Here is a 14,660-nt window from a genome sequence, read left to right as displayed (position 1 = left end):
AGTTGGTCTTCAGGTGATCAAACCTACTGGTTTGCCGGAGACTTTCCCAGTTTAAACACTGAGAGTCCCAAATCCTGGCAAACTCCTCCGTCCAGGTCAAAATGGGCCTGGGTCTATTTGGTCTTCATGACATTGGCTATGAGCTTGTCAAGCTATGCAGTGGGGAATGGAAGTTCACAAGGCTTTCCACCTTCAGAGTGAAAACTAATTTTATTCTAGGACACGCATATTTTCTGGTAATGAAATATCATTTTTATAATTTTGTATTAAATGTGTTTGCTTGGTAAGTGGGCACAGCACATCTTGTGCTCTCTAGTGGATGTTCCCAGAAGTGCTGGGAGGGGATTATGCCATACAGAAGTGACACAGTGATCTGGAGACGTGGGGTAGAATGTTAATGATAAATGGCTAGGAGATAAAAAGATACCAAAGGCCTCTGCAAGGAGGTTTCGGGTTTCTCCCCTGCCGGCAGGCTTCGCCCCTGCCGGCAGGCTCCGCCCCGCCGGTGGTGGTAGGGCGCGGGCGGGGTTAGGGCGAGGCGCGGGCGCTGGGTGGGGCTGGTTCCGTTGTGCTGCGGCTCCGCGCTGCCTGCAGTCCCGGGCCGGAATCCCGCTCCCCCGGCCTCGAGTCCGCCCGCCCGCCAGCCTGCCAGCCATGGAGCCCGGCCCCGACGGTCCCGCCATCTGGTTCCGTTAGACGTGCAGCCCATGGCCCGGCCAGGCCCTGTCGCTGCTACACCATCAGCGCTCGCGGTACCAGGATATCCTTGTCTTCCGCAGTAAGAGCTACGGCAACGTGCTGGTGTTGGATGGCGTCGTCCAGTGCACAGAGAGGGACGAGTTTTCCTACCAGGAGATGATAGCCAACTTGCTCCTCTGCAGCCACCCCAATCCACGCAAGGTGCTGATCGTCGGGGGCGGGGATGGGGGTGTCCTGCGGCAGGTGGTGAAGCATTCCTCCGTGGAGTCCGTGGTCCAGTGCGAGATCGACGAGGATGTCGTTCAAGTCTCCAAGAAGTTCCTGCCGGGCATGGCCGTTGACTACTCGAGCTCAAAGCTCATCCTACGTGTGGATAATGGTTTTGAGTTCATGAAGCAGGACCAGGATGCTTTCGATGTCATTATCACTGACTCCTCAGACCCCCTGGGCCCTGCTGAGAGTCTATTCAAGGATTCCTGTTACCGGCTCATGAAGACGGCCCTGAAGGAGGGTGGCATCCTCTGCTGCCAGGGCGAGTGTCAGTGGCTGCACCTGGACCTCATCAAGGTGATGCGGCAGTTCTGCAAATCACTCTTCCCGGTGGTGGGCTACGCTTACTGCACCATCCCCACCTACCCCAGCTGCCAAACTGGCTTCATACTGTGCAGCAAAAATCCAAGCACCGACTTCCTGGAGCCCGTGCAGCAGCTGACGCAGAAGCAGGTGGAACAGATGCAGCTGAAATACTACAACTCTGATGTACATCGGGCACCCTTTGTCCTGCCCGAGTTTGCCCGCAAAGCCCTGAATGATGTGTGCTGAGCCCAGGCGCCGCTGCCGGTGCCGCCCAGGACCTCCGGCCAGCGAGCCTCCAGGGTGGCTGGACGCCGCCAGCCCTGGATGAGACTCCCGCAGACTCGCTTCCCAACCCAGTGTTATAGGCCCCAGAATGCTGCCCGGCCTGCCCTGTTAGGACTTTCTCTCTGTGTGGCGTTCAGCTTGAAAGTTTATACCAGGTGCGTACAGCACCATCTCCACCTCTGTTGCCCCTCACTCACCAAACACGTGTATCTAGAACAACAACGAGAACAAATATTCTGCCAATAATAGGAACTCAACGCAAGACATTTGTATACTGTTTAGTTTTGAGTATGCAAGAACCTATTTTGGGGGAAATGCAGTTTCTCCTCTAAGCCACTAGTAGCTGAGAACTTCATAGTAGAGTTTATGTCTTGGAGGAGGAGAGAGTATTTTGATGAGCTACAAATTGGCTATTCACTAAGAAGCTAAAGCATAAATTAGTGTTAAAGTGGTGGGTCATAGGGTAGTATATCTGAACCCAGAAGTTGAAATTGGGGCAGAAATAGTCTCTCTCTCACTATTCCCTTCCTTCACTTTAAGTGAATCTCTTGCCTGCTATAAAAAGAAAGGCAGGGCTCAAGAAACGGAAAGGAAAAACAGAAGAAAACCACAAAAATGAAACAGGCAAGAGTTTTCCCGAATGCTCTTTATTCACTCAAAATTAGTAGAGTAAAATTCAAGCCCACCAAATAATAATTAAGGCCCCATTTGCCTAGATTCCAAATATCTGAAGCCTGTTTGAGTAGGCGTGTGTTATCTAGCACCCATAAGAGCTATGGGATGAAGGTGGAAATAATCCTCTTTGATAAAGATAAAAGATCTTGAAAAGGATTTTCCAGAGAAGAGGCCCATTCTAGATCTTAAGTCTACCTTGGGCTCCAGAAAGCTAAATGTAGAATGTTGTGGTAACATACTTGGTCATGTACAGCTGTGTTATATAAACACCCTCAATTAAATTCTGACTCACTTTTTGTTTTCTCCCAAACTTGTATAATAATGCCAAATGCATAAACATTTATGCCTGGATTCTCTTGAGTGTCTTGTTGGCTTTACTTATGGCAAATGTTTTTTTAAAAGGAGGTGGAAGGTAACAGTGATGGGGCTTGGAAATATGTGCTACCTAGGAACAGGCTCTCTGACCCTAGCTAGGATTGAAAGTTGGTGTGCCTCCCAACACCTACTAGGTGATCTGCCAAATCTGACCCTGAAATTCTTTCACAATCCAACTACAAGTGTTCTGGTATACAATTTGCCCACTGCCTCATTGGATCTTGCCTTTCTTTATGGAAACTATGCGAAGATCTATATTTCTTGCTTGAGATGTAGGTATAACCTTATACAGGCTTAGACATTGATGTAACAGTAGAGATTATGAGCTATAACCATTTTGCCCACTAAGTACTGGAAATCTTCCTTGGAATGTGGAAGAGGAAGACTCCTTGACTCATTCATCAAATAAGTATTTAAAACATGACTGATGCATGCTATTGGGTTTACAACTCCAAAATGCATCTTACAATGTTTTTTGGTAATTAGAGATGTTATAAGAAAACACCTTTTTTTAAAGTTATAATGTTAAAACAATTATAAAGCCAGAAACTAACACTCACTCAAAATTCAGTTAGTTAAACTTTGTCAATAAAGGCAATTCTATTTTATGATATGGTATTAAAAAGAATGAAAATAGAAATTATATGTAAATGACATGGATTGTGGGGTTGTGTTTAGATTTTCTTCCTTATGTGTTTAGGACAGGTAAACAGTTTCATAAGTTTTCTATTTTGTAAAAATAGCTGAAACTAAATTGTAAGCTTCAAAATTGCCCCGGTTTTGCTTGACTGTAAAAGGACATGTAATAAGGGTTTGTATGTAGAAGTCATAAACCAAGTGATTAAAACATACGATTAGCAAGACAAAGTCATCTAGTTCATGTTCCTATTGATCAACAATGTTTATTAATTCTCCACTGCATGCTAAACTTTATTGGACATTCCTTTTGAAAAAATCTTCAGTCAGAAAATGGACGAAAATGTTTAAATTCACCTATGGATGCTAGATCATTGTAAGTTTGAAAAAAACAAAACACTGTACTATAAGTTCACTAAATGAAATTTGTGCTACCTTTGGTTAGACAATTAGTAGAGAAGAAAATAAATGAGAACTCGTATTTGGGACACTCTAGCCATTCCTATGACCTGATTAATCTCTTATGCAGCACTCATTTAAATAATTTGCACACACTAATTTTAGATCTCTAAATTGCTCATACTTTGTGTGTAGAAACTGATTATGATTGTCATATCCGTGAAGTGACACAGGACTAAGAAACTTCAACTCAGATCTCAAAATTAGTAGGCATGAATTAATTTGAAATCTGCTTATCTCAAAGTAGCTCCAGTGGTCCCAGTGTATGTGAATTTATAATATTGTATGATTAACGAAAGGAGCCACTGGTGACCACATCAGGGATTGAAATAACTGAAAAGGGCAAAAATAAATCTATTCTGTTTTATTGTAGAAGTTTGGGGGTACCATTGGAGGCAGAGATTATTGAACTGACCATTCTAGAATATAAAGAAGAGTTTTGTGCACAAACCACTGAGTCAGCAGTGGTTCAGTGGTTTCTTAAACAGAAAACAAAACCAAGAAATATGTATTTAGATGACCAGAATCCAAAATCGTGTTGAATTATAGTTAGAAATTTTAAGAAAACCAGATACCCAATATTACTATCCTAAAATTGTATTTTATATTTTGCTCTGTGAAATCTGAGCTTTGTGGAACGTTTCTTAAACGAAGTACTGTTTTAGTCTGCTTGGGCTGCTATAACAAAAGCCCAGACTGAGTAGCTTATAAACAACAGAAATTTTTCTTACAGTTCTGGAGGCTGGAAGGCAGAGATCAGGGTGCCATCATGGTGGGGTGAGGGCCCTCTTCTGTAGATTTCATGTATCCTTGCTTGGTGGAAGGGGCATAGGGTCTCTCTGGGGCCTCTTTTATAAGAACACATCTCATTCATGAGGGCTCTGCACTCATGACCTAAGCACCTTCCAAAGGCCTCACCTACTAATACCGTCACCGTAGGAGTTAGGATTTCAACAAATGAATTCTGGGGGGACATGAACATTCAGACCATAGCAGTTGCCCTTCCAGTCTTCCCAAGAGTTGGTACCTTCTGAAAGTGGGAAAACAGATGCACCATGATAACAAACAATGACAAAATTTGTGCCTTAGTTTACTGTTTCCACAGTGTACTGCTGAATCTGGGCCTTTAGTTAATATGAGGACGTCACAGTCCCAACTGGGTGGAGTAATTCATGTCTAGTGATGAAACAGGCCTCCTGAACACTGCATTTTCACTTTTTGAAGGGAGGTCTTTAGACACTAAAGCCAACTTGGAAAAAAATACTTTCTCAGTCGATTTCACCACAGAAATGATTGTAATGCTAGTGCATAAATAGACAAGGTGGAGTAAAGAATTAGGGCATTTAAATAGCCAGCCTGGGCAAAAAACAAGTTTACTGGCAGAGGTGGGATGGGGTGGTACTTTTTTTTCACAGTGAAAAGGAATTATTCAGATTAGATGCTTCTACTGTTCAACTCTTAACTTCGTATTGCTTTCAATGTATTGACTCAGTCCTTTAAATCTGTGTCTCTTAGCAAAGATGACAAAAGTTTGTGCTGGCAGGTAACCTGATTGTTATGGACCAAATGTTGGTGTCCCCCCACAAATTTGTATGTTGAAGCCCTAAACTCCAATGTGGTGGTATTTGAAGATGGGGCTTTGGGGAGGTAATTAGGATTAGATGAGGTCATGAGGGTGGGACTCTCATGATGGGATTAGTGCCCTTATAAGAAGAGATACCAGAGAGCTTGCTCTCTCTCTTTTCCTGTGCACACACAATGAAGAGGTCATGTGACCTCACAGAGAGATGGTGGCCATCTGCAAGCCAGAGAAGAGGCCTCAGAATGAAACCTACCTTGCCAGCACATTGCTCTTGGAGATTCTAGCTTCCAGAACTGTGAGAAATAAATTTCTGTTGTTTAAGCCACTGAGACAATGGTATTTTGTTATAGCAGCCTGAGCTGACTATGATAGTTCTAAATACCTGTTTTTTTCAATGATGGTATAAAGGCTTTCACTGCTTTTGGTGGGTTCCTCCTCTTGAAATGATACTGCCTTATAGTTAGAGAATAACTATCCTTGTATGGGTTCCAAACAATTAAAAGTACCTTACCATAAATTTTGCTTCATAAGAAACAGCTTTATAGTTTGGTGCAAGTGCATTTGAGATATCTGCATTCCAACAGGAGGTGCTTCCTCTCAGCCTGTATTTTCCTTCTAATTGAAGTGGCAATTAAGTAGTTCATTAATGGTCATGCCATAATCATAGACTTATATAAGGGATCATAAAGGTCAGATTGTCCAGCCCTTTCATTTTACTTCTCCAAGGAAGTAAGGATGAATGAAAGAATAACTATAGCTTTATTACCAAATGACATTTAAAAAAATGGTGATGCAAGTGGACATTTAAAAAATAAAGGAAACATATAGGAAGACAAAAAGTGTATAGAGAATACTAGATAGATTTAGGTTTTATATTTATCTTCTTAAAGAGAAACTGAATTCAACTTTGGACCCATCTACAACTGGAGCTTCAGAAAACATGTTTGGCCTCATCTTATCTTTGAAATGAAAGCTGCTGTCTTCACTCTTGAACCAACTGAGGGTACAAGGATGCATTAGAAAATTTGATAATTGGTGGAGTTGGGTTTTGTGGGTTTTTTTTTTTTGGTAGAGTCTTTTTATTTCTTTAGAATAGGAAGGAGGTATATTTTGCAAAACTCATAAGAACTATGAGGTTGTTTTCCTGCTTTACTGAACAGAAGCCACCTGCCACAAATACACACTTTGGGAATTATTTTGATATGAGTTATGGGAAATAGAAAGCAAAATCTTGTACAGTAGAGGACATAACTTTACAGTAAATCTACAGTTGTCTTATAGCTGTTCATTAAGTGTTTTGAGTCTCTTTCTAATTCAAGGATATCTTTAGGATCTAGTTTCCAAAAACAGTCTCAAATTACCATCAAAATGTAACTGGGCTACCCTATGTTTTCCCTGTCAAGGAATTGACATTCTGTGAACCCTATTTAATTTTCCAGCTATCTTAATAGAATGTGTTGAGTAAGAATTAAGGATTATTATTATTATTATCACCACCGTCATCATCATCATCATTAGTTGTGTTAAAAGGAAAACTTGGGAGGCATAAGTGACCTGCTGGCAAGGATTACCCACTCTGGAATGTGCAGTGGATCAGTTTTGCTCTCAGCAGGAGGCAGCATTATAATCAATAGAAATTGCCCATATGGGGTTTAAAAGACACTGTGATACATGAAAGAATGCTCAACGTCATTAATCATTAGAGAAATGCAAATCAAAACTACAATGAGATATCACCTCACACCAGTCAGGATGGCCATCATCAAAAAATCTACAAACAATAAATGCTGGAGAGGGTGTGGAGAAAAGGGAACCCTCTTGCACTGTTGGTGGGGATGTAAATTGATACAGCCACTATGGAGAACAGTATGGAGGTTCCTTAAAAAACTAAAAATAGAACCACCATACGACCCAGCAATCCCACTACTGGGTATATACCCTGAGAAAACCATAATTCAAAGAGTCATGTACCACAATGTTCATTGTAGCTCTATTTACAATAGCCAGGACATGGAAGCAACCTAAGTGTCCATTGACAGATGAATGGATAAAGAAGATGTGGCACTTATATACAATGGAATATTACTCAGCCATAAAAAGAAACGAAATTGAGTTATTTGTTGTGAGGTGGATGGACCTAGAGACTGTCATACAGAATGAAGTAAGTCAGAAAGAGAAAAATAAATACCGTATGCTAACACATATATATAGAATCTAAAAAAAAAAAAAAAGGTTCTGAAGAACCTAGGGGCAGGACAGGAATAAAGACGCAGACGTAGAGAATGGACTTGAGGATACAAGGAGGGGGAAGGGTAAGCTGGGACGAAGTGAGAGAGTGGCATGGACATATACACACTACCAAATGTAAAATAGATAGCTAGTGGGAAGCAGCCGCATATCACAGAGAGATCAGCTGGTGTTTTGTGACCACCTAGAGGGGTGGGATAGGGAGGGTGGGAGGGAGGCACAAGAGGGAGGGGGTATGCGGATATATGTATACATATAGCTGATTCACTTTGTTATAAAGCAGAAACTAACACACCATTGTAAAGCAATTATACTCCAATAAAGATGTTAAAAAAAAAAAGCATTAAAAAATAAATAAATAAAATAAAACCCAAACAGATTAAACTCAAAAAAAAAAAGACACTGTGACAATTAAGTTCACCAGAAAGACACGGAAAGTTTTGGAGCTTATTGTAAACAACGACTCTGTGAACCTTCTGCAGATTTCATTGACTGCAGTGTCTAAATTGGAAGATATAGCAATTTTTTCCCCCATGCTCAGCAAAAACTTTTAACTGGCTTTTGTGTGTGTGTGGGGTATAAAACATTCACTGAGTGTTTCTCATATTCTACTGAGTCAATATTAAACTGTACTTTTCTACTTTTGCTAATAGTCATCATCATAAAAACGTTTGTCTTTTTAAACATTTTCCCATATGTTCATGGTTCAGTTAAACATTCTCTGCCCTCTAGGAAATTATAGCTTAAAATAGTATCGGTATTTCACCACTTTATGTCTCAACAAACCTTTTTGATTGAAGTTCCCCAAAGGCCTTGACTTGACCTTTACATGAATAAATGTGGACAATGGATATAGGGGTTTGCAAAATACAAAAAAGTACTATTTTTTAAAATCCCATAAAGACCTTGTTTGTTGCTGTCATTTGAGAACAGGGCAACACGTCGATTTAGCATATTTAATAACTTTTCACACAAAGAGGTTAGAAAGACTTGAGCATCAAGGGAATAACCCAGAATAAATACTAAATCAGTGTTTCTCAAATGTTGATGATATCAGTCTTCCTACTAAATACTTCGGGTGATTCTGACGCACACAGTTCACTTACTATATACTGTGCTTTGAATTATACCACTGTAACTTCCACATTCTTGGTCTGTCACCAAGTGCCTTTCCGTATTAGAATTCAGAAATTTCGAGAACCAAATGGATTAGATGTACAGCCTTCAGATCTTTAAATGCATTATTTCACACAGTTCTAAGGAAGTTTTGAGTTTGATGGATTTTAATCTTCTTAATAATATCATTTACTTTGTAACATACAGGTGTAATCCATTCTTCCACAAAATCTGTCCGAGGGAGTGTTTGTGTGTATCTCTTCTCTCTCCAAATGACCTTGACATCAGTTTGTTAAAGTGGCTTATGCCATTCCTGACTTATTACAGTTCATTGGGCTTCATATTTTCTGATCAGCCACTATTTCAATGTATTTGCTTTAAAGAGGCTTTTTGTAAGTTACATATAAAAAGGAACTTTTCTACCATTCAGAGAAAGACATATGTAAATGAGACAGTATTTGTAGCATGACAGTCAAAGATACCTCAAGGATTTGGGTATTGGATTGTGTATTTAGTTGCCAGCTATAGATTATAGGAGGCTATTATGTGAAACTATTATATACCTGGAGTTGAAGTAAAATATGTCAGAAATTTTTTTAAAAGAAATCTCAATTTATTCATTGTATGAAAAAAGGAATAGATCACAGCCCCCTTGCATGAAGTGATTGCATTAGTAAGGGGAATTTTATTTCTAAAACCAAAAAGACTTTCAAAAGCTGCTGTTATTTACTGTACTTTAGACAGTTCCTCTGTGAAGGCCTTTCTAGTATATTAAAGACCTGTTCCAATCAAAAGTATTCTCTACTGGCTGATGATATAATTATACTAAGTTATCAAGAGATTGTTCTTGATTCCCAGGGTGAAATTCCTTTCTTTAGCAACCATGGAATTGACATGCTTCATTGTTCATTATTCATCATTCTTTTGCTTCCTCTGCTTTACAGTCTGGATCCAGAAAAGTCTCCTTGGAGACTTTATTGCACATGCTTGGACATCTTGATGATGGTGATTTTTTTGGTATTGTTTCATTTTTTTTGTTTGTTTTTCTTACTTGTCAGAGGGTCATTTAATTAGAGCTTCATCAGTTTATGATTGTTCTAGATAGTCTTCAGAGGCTGAGTCACTTCTCCAATTTCTGTTGTTGTTAGTTTTGTTTGTTTGTTTGCTTTTGTCTATGGCTGGAGAGGTCTTTCTGAAACAAACATACAACTCACCAAACACAAAAACAATCAATCAAACCTGCTGGTTTTCCTCAAGAGGCTCGATGTTTAGTTTATTCATTTAGAAACTTTGCCTTGTGTTTCTCCCCCTCCTCCTCCATCTCTTCCTCTTCCTTCTGTTTATAAGAAAAGCTCAAGCAGCTCTGTGATTTAATAGGCAAGGCTGAAGGCAGAGTTCTGCCTCTGGGAAATGTTTATTCTGGAAAAACACAGGAGACATTTGTTTGGTCTGACTCATCTAGACTATGTCATAAGCCGTCTTGGGCAAAAAAGAGAAGATGCCTTAAATATTGATGCCTGTCCAGACTCAATTTTATGTTTAAAAACCAAAGAATTGTGGCCACTGCAACCTCTTAATTAATCAGTAAATATTTATCAGTCCACTAATATTTTGTTAGTCATCTTTCCTTCCGAGGATATGAATAAAGTTCATAAACACAATAGTTTTCTGTTATTTGCCGAACAAATGGTTATCCTTGAAAGTAGCCATTTTTAAGCCTTCCGTGGTAACTTGAAAGAACAATGCTAAGGAAAAATCAAATAGTGCATTTACTCATACCAGAGCTGTGCATATCTCTGTGATGGGGGACGTGGGAGGTATGCAGGGAAAAGAAGGCAAGTAATATCATGACCCTGCTTTGTCTGCTTGGTCCTTTCTTTGCTCTTAAATCTCTGTGCAGATCTGTCAGAAATTATCACCCAAGGGATTCCAATTTCCTGTTCCTGCCTCTGGCCAGCAGCCCAGGGCTACCACCATATGCCCTCCTCCCCAGTTGGCCACTGTTCCACTCAAAACAGAGAAAGGGAAAAACTAGTTGACGGCTCTCATTCTATTTTTTCAACTTCTCAGACTAAACCTAGTTGAAGTCTTTTTATTCACTTATTTGTTTAGTCTTCACTCACCGTTTGTATAAACATTGTATACTTGCTATATATTCAGCAAAGTGCTAGGTGTAAAGGGGAGGCGAGTAGTGTTGATAAGAGAAAGGGCAAGGAATAAGAAATCTTTAAAGAAAGAAGCAGAAGCCTTCCCTACCTTAAAGTCTAGCTGGGGGAAAATTACATACCTTAGTCAAATAAATGGAAGCAATTAAAAAGCAACAGGCAAAAATAATAGTAAAATGTAAATAGTATATATAGGTGCTGACAGGGATGGGAGAACCGCAAATACTTAATTCAGTTCACCATTTGAGTACACATTATGTGCTAGAACCTGTATCAAAAATGTGATGGAAAATAAGAGGTAAGCTTCTGGAGGCAGACATAGCTGCAGATAACTTTATTATGAGGTACACTGTGCTGAGTGTTTTAAGATCAACAAAGTACCATGGGGGAAATTGTGAAGGGAAACATTTTGAGTGAGGGGGTAAGGGTTCTGTACTCAATTCCAGTGTGTGTATGGGGGGCGGTTCCACACACCAACAAGCAATTCTCTGACACAAGGCAGGTGCCCCTCAATTCAGCTCAATTCTCACACTATCTACCCAGAGATAGCAACAGATCTCACAGGTTAAGGGTTTAGTCCGACAAGACTGTAACCCCCTAACCCCCAACCCCCCACCAGGCACCAATCACAAGTCCAGGTTATCACTTGTGCTTCTGACAGTCGAGTATAGATTGCCAACAAGTCCCTCCTTGGATTCAATTAATTTGCCAGAGTAGCTCACAAAACTCAGAGAAACATTTTACCTACTAGATTATTACCAGTTTATTGTAAAAGGATATGACTCAGGAACAGCCAGAGGGAAGAGATGCATAGGGCTAGGTGTGGGGTAAGTGTGCAGAGCTTCCATGCCCTCTCTGAGTGCCCTACTCTCCCAGCACCTCCACAGGTTCACCAACCCAGAAGCTCTCTGAACTCCCTCCATTTGGGTGTTTATGGAGGCTTCATTACATAGTCATGATTGATTAACTCATTGGCCATTGGTGATTGATTCAACCTCCAGCCCCTCTTCCCTCCCAGGAATTCCAGGGGTGGGACTAAAATTTCCAACCTTCTATTCCTGGTTGATTCTCCTGGCAACCAGCCCCCATCTTCAGGCGCTTTCCAAAAGTCACCTCATTAACATAAACTCAGTTGTAGTGTAAAGGGGGCTTGTTATTTCACTGTAATGGCTCTGAAGGTATTTTTGGAACTGAGGTCAAGAGAGCAAATATTATGACACAAGACGCTCCCATTGCTCTTACTACTCAGGAAATTCCATGGGTTTGGGGAGCTGTGAGCCAGGAGCCTTGGACAAAGACCAAATATATATGAGAAATATATTTTGATCACTTGAATGATTACATACATATTTCTTATAAATCACAATATTATTGCAGTGGGGTTAGGAAAGTTTTATGTAAGAGGTGTGATTTGAGCTTGGCTGTGAAGGATGTATCTAATATTTTATAGGTAGAAATGGTGGGAGTACAGGGTGTAGGAGAGGTGCAGGGTGTATTCAGATTCCCCTGTTGTATTTCAGTCATAACACATAAGGTAGGCTGCAGGAGGAGGTCAGACAGAAAGACATGCTAGATGTGAAGGTCCTTGAAAGCAAAACTGAGCAGCTTGAACTTAATTTTGTAGACAATGGCAATACTGATGATTTTTGAAGAAAGAAGTAAGGTGAAGAAATCTATCCTTTAGGAAGTGGTTTAGCATATGGTTAAGAGCTGGTGCTCTGAAGTCAGAAAACTGGATGCAATCAATGAATATTTATCAAGCTCCTACTTACCAGGGACTATTCTAATAATTGGGGCCATAGTAATGATGTATATTGGCGAGACCTCTGCTCTCATGGTACTTACTTTTTAGCTATGGACAGGAGAGACAAATGACAATAACACGCAAAAAGACATTTTCCAGATAATTTTAGAGAGTGATAAGTGTGATGAAGAAAATAAAATAGGGCAACGACTGGTGGGACCAGGGAAACGACTTTAGAATTGGTGGTTAGAGAAGGCCTCACTGATGTGGTGAAATTTGAGTTGAGACCTGAATTAAATGATGGGATGATCCACGGGAATATCTGAGGCAAAGTCTTCCAGTCAAAGCAAAGAGCAGATTTAAAGGCCCTTGTGGGAATGAGCATGATGTGTTCCAGAAACAGACAGAAGGCCTGCGTGGCTGGACTGAAGTAAATAAAGGGGACACCTTCATGAAAGTAGGCTCTAGAAGGAGGCAGGGGTCTGATTACATTCGTCTTTGTAGACCTCGGTAAGGATTTTGTTTTTTATTCTAATTATAATGGGAAGCCATTAGAGGAAGTTTCAAGCAGGGTTTGATATCATATGATTTATATTTTAAAAAAGGTGGCTCTGGCCAATGTGGAGAATTTGTATGGGATATAGATAGAATTGGAGGACTTAGGCTATGTTTTAAAGGTAGAACAGGCAAAACTTGTTCAAGGTCTATTGTTTTCTAGTTATTTGACCTTGAACAAATTACTTAACCTCATCTCAGTGTCTGCATCTGTAAAAAGGGGATAAGAATAGTACTGACCTTAGAGAGCTGTGAGGATTAAATTAAAACTCCGCACGATATAACCAGTACATCATATGTACTCATTCAAGGATAGCAGCTGCTATTATTACAACTCTGATGGTGATAATAACTCTGGATTGGACCTGTGAGTAACTAGAGGCCTGGTGATCTGTTAAGAGGCTATTGTGATTATCCAGGCAAGTCAAAGTGCTAGGCTGGAGTAGGGCAGTGGAAAGGAAAAGTGGGAAAGCACCATGTTAATAAATTTAATTAATGCATACCAAATATTTAATTTAAGTAGGAATACTTAATGACATATTCAAATGACTAATAAAGGTTAACACTAGTACGTGCAGAGAGTCAAAACTCACTTCTGTGGTGAGACTGGAATTAAAATTGCTAATAGTTTATTTTCTCTCCTTTAATTCCTGGCTAATGACTTTTCTATATTATCATTTCCTATCACATAAAACCATGGTTCATTTAAAGTATGCTGTTGAGACGTGGTCAAAATCCATCAACAGAGACTTCAAGTGAAATGGCCGTGTGTGTGTTGCACCCTCTTTCAACTAGGTACCATAACTAAAGTCTTCCCAGCTATGTTTGAACTTCTGGTGATTCTCTTGCATTCATGAATAAAAATAAAAGTCGACCTTCCATTTGTTGTTTTATGTTTTGGGTGAACCCGGTTACCCTATCAATGGGAATGAATTGTTGACTGTATTGGTAATTTTCTTCTAACATCGTATGAGTTACCAGATAAGTCACCATTCTTGGAGTATGAAAGGGCAGTTTTTAGTTACTCATTTCTGTTTTCTGGTGTTGATCACTCATGATAGACCTAGAGAGACTGAACTTCAAAGGACTGGTCTAATATTTATGAAGTTTAATGCACAATTACCTAGGTGACAAGACGTTAGCCATAAAGGTTAAGGCTTATGAATATTAAAACTTTAAAGAGTTCTTTGGCAGGTGTGAATTTTTATCAAATATTTCCTTACAGAGAGTGAAAAGAAGCCAGAATTTAAAATATACAAATCATCAGGCAAAGACAGATAGGACTCAGAGAAATCCGGGCTAGTTCACCACTGTAATTGCTATTTTTATTTTATTTTTTGAGTTTCAGGTTTTTTGAAAAACAGTTAAAAAGTGGAATGAGAGGGGAAAAAAACCCAGTGGATTTCCGGTCTGGATATTTTATGAAACATCCAAAAGACATTAATTGCCAAGGTAATAAGATGGACCTGTCAGTTCTGATTCAATTGCTATTAGAAAATAAAATGTTTTAATAAAAATCACACAATTGTAATCAAAGGAAACATTG

At 39.9% G+C, this 14,660-nt stretch overlaps 1 pseudogene; it reads left to right on the top strand.

Annotated features, from left to right (window-relative positions):
- The first annotated feature begins 654 nt into the window (after positions 1-654).
- On the top strand, positions 655-1,521 carry LOC133082475 (spermidine synthase-like; annotated as a pseudogene).
- Positions 1,522-14,660: the final 13,139 nt, after the last annotated feature.

This window comes from Eubalaena glacialis, chromosome X (genome assembly GCF_028564815.1).
Source record: "Eubalaena glacialis isolate mEubGla1 chromosome X, mEubGla1.1.hap2.+ XY, whole genome shotgun sequence".
NCBI classification, from domain to species: domain Eukaryota; kingdom Metazoa; phylum Chordata; class Mammalia; order Artiodactyla; family Balaenidae; genus Eubalaena; species Eubalaena glacialis.
This window is presented reverse-complemented; position numbering and strand designations above follow the sequence as displayed.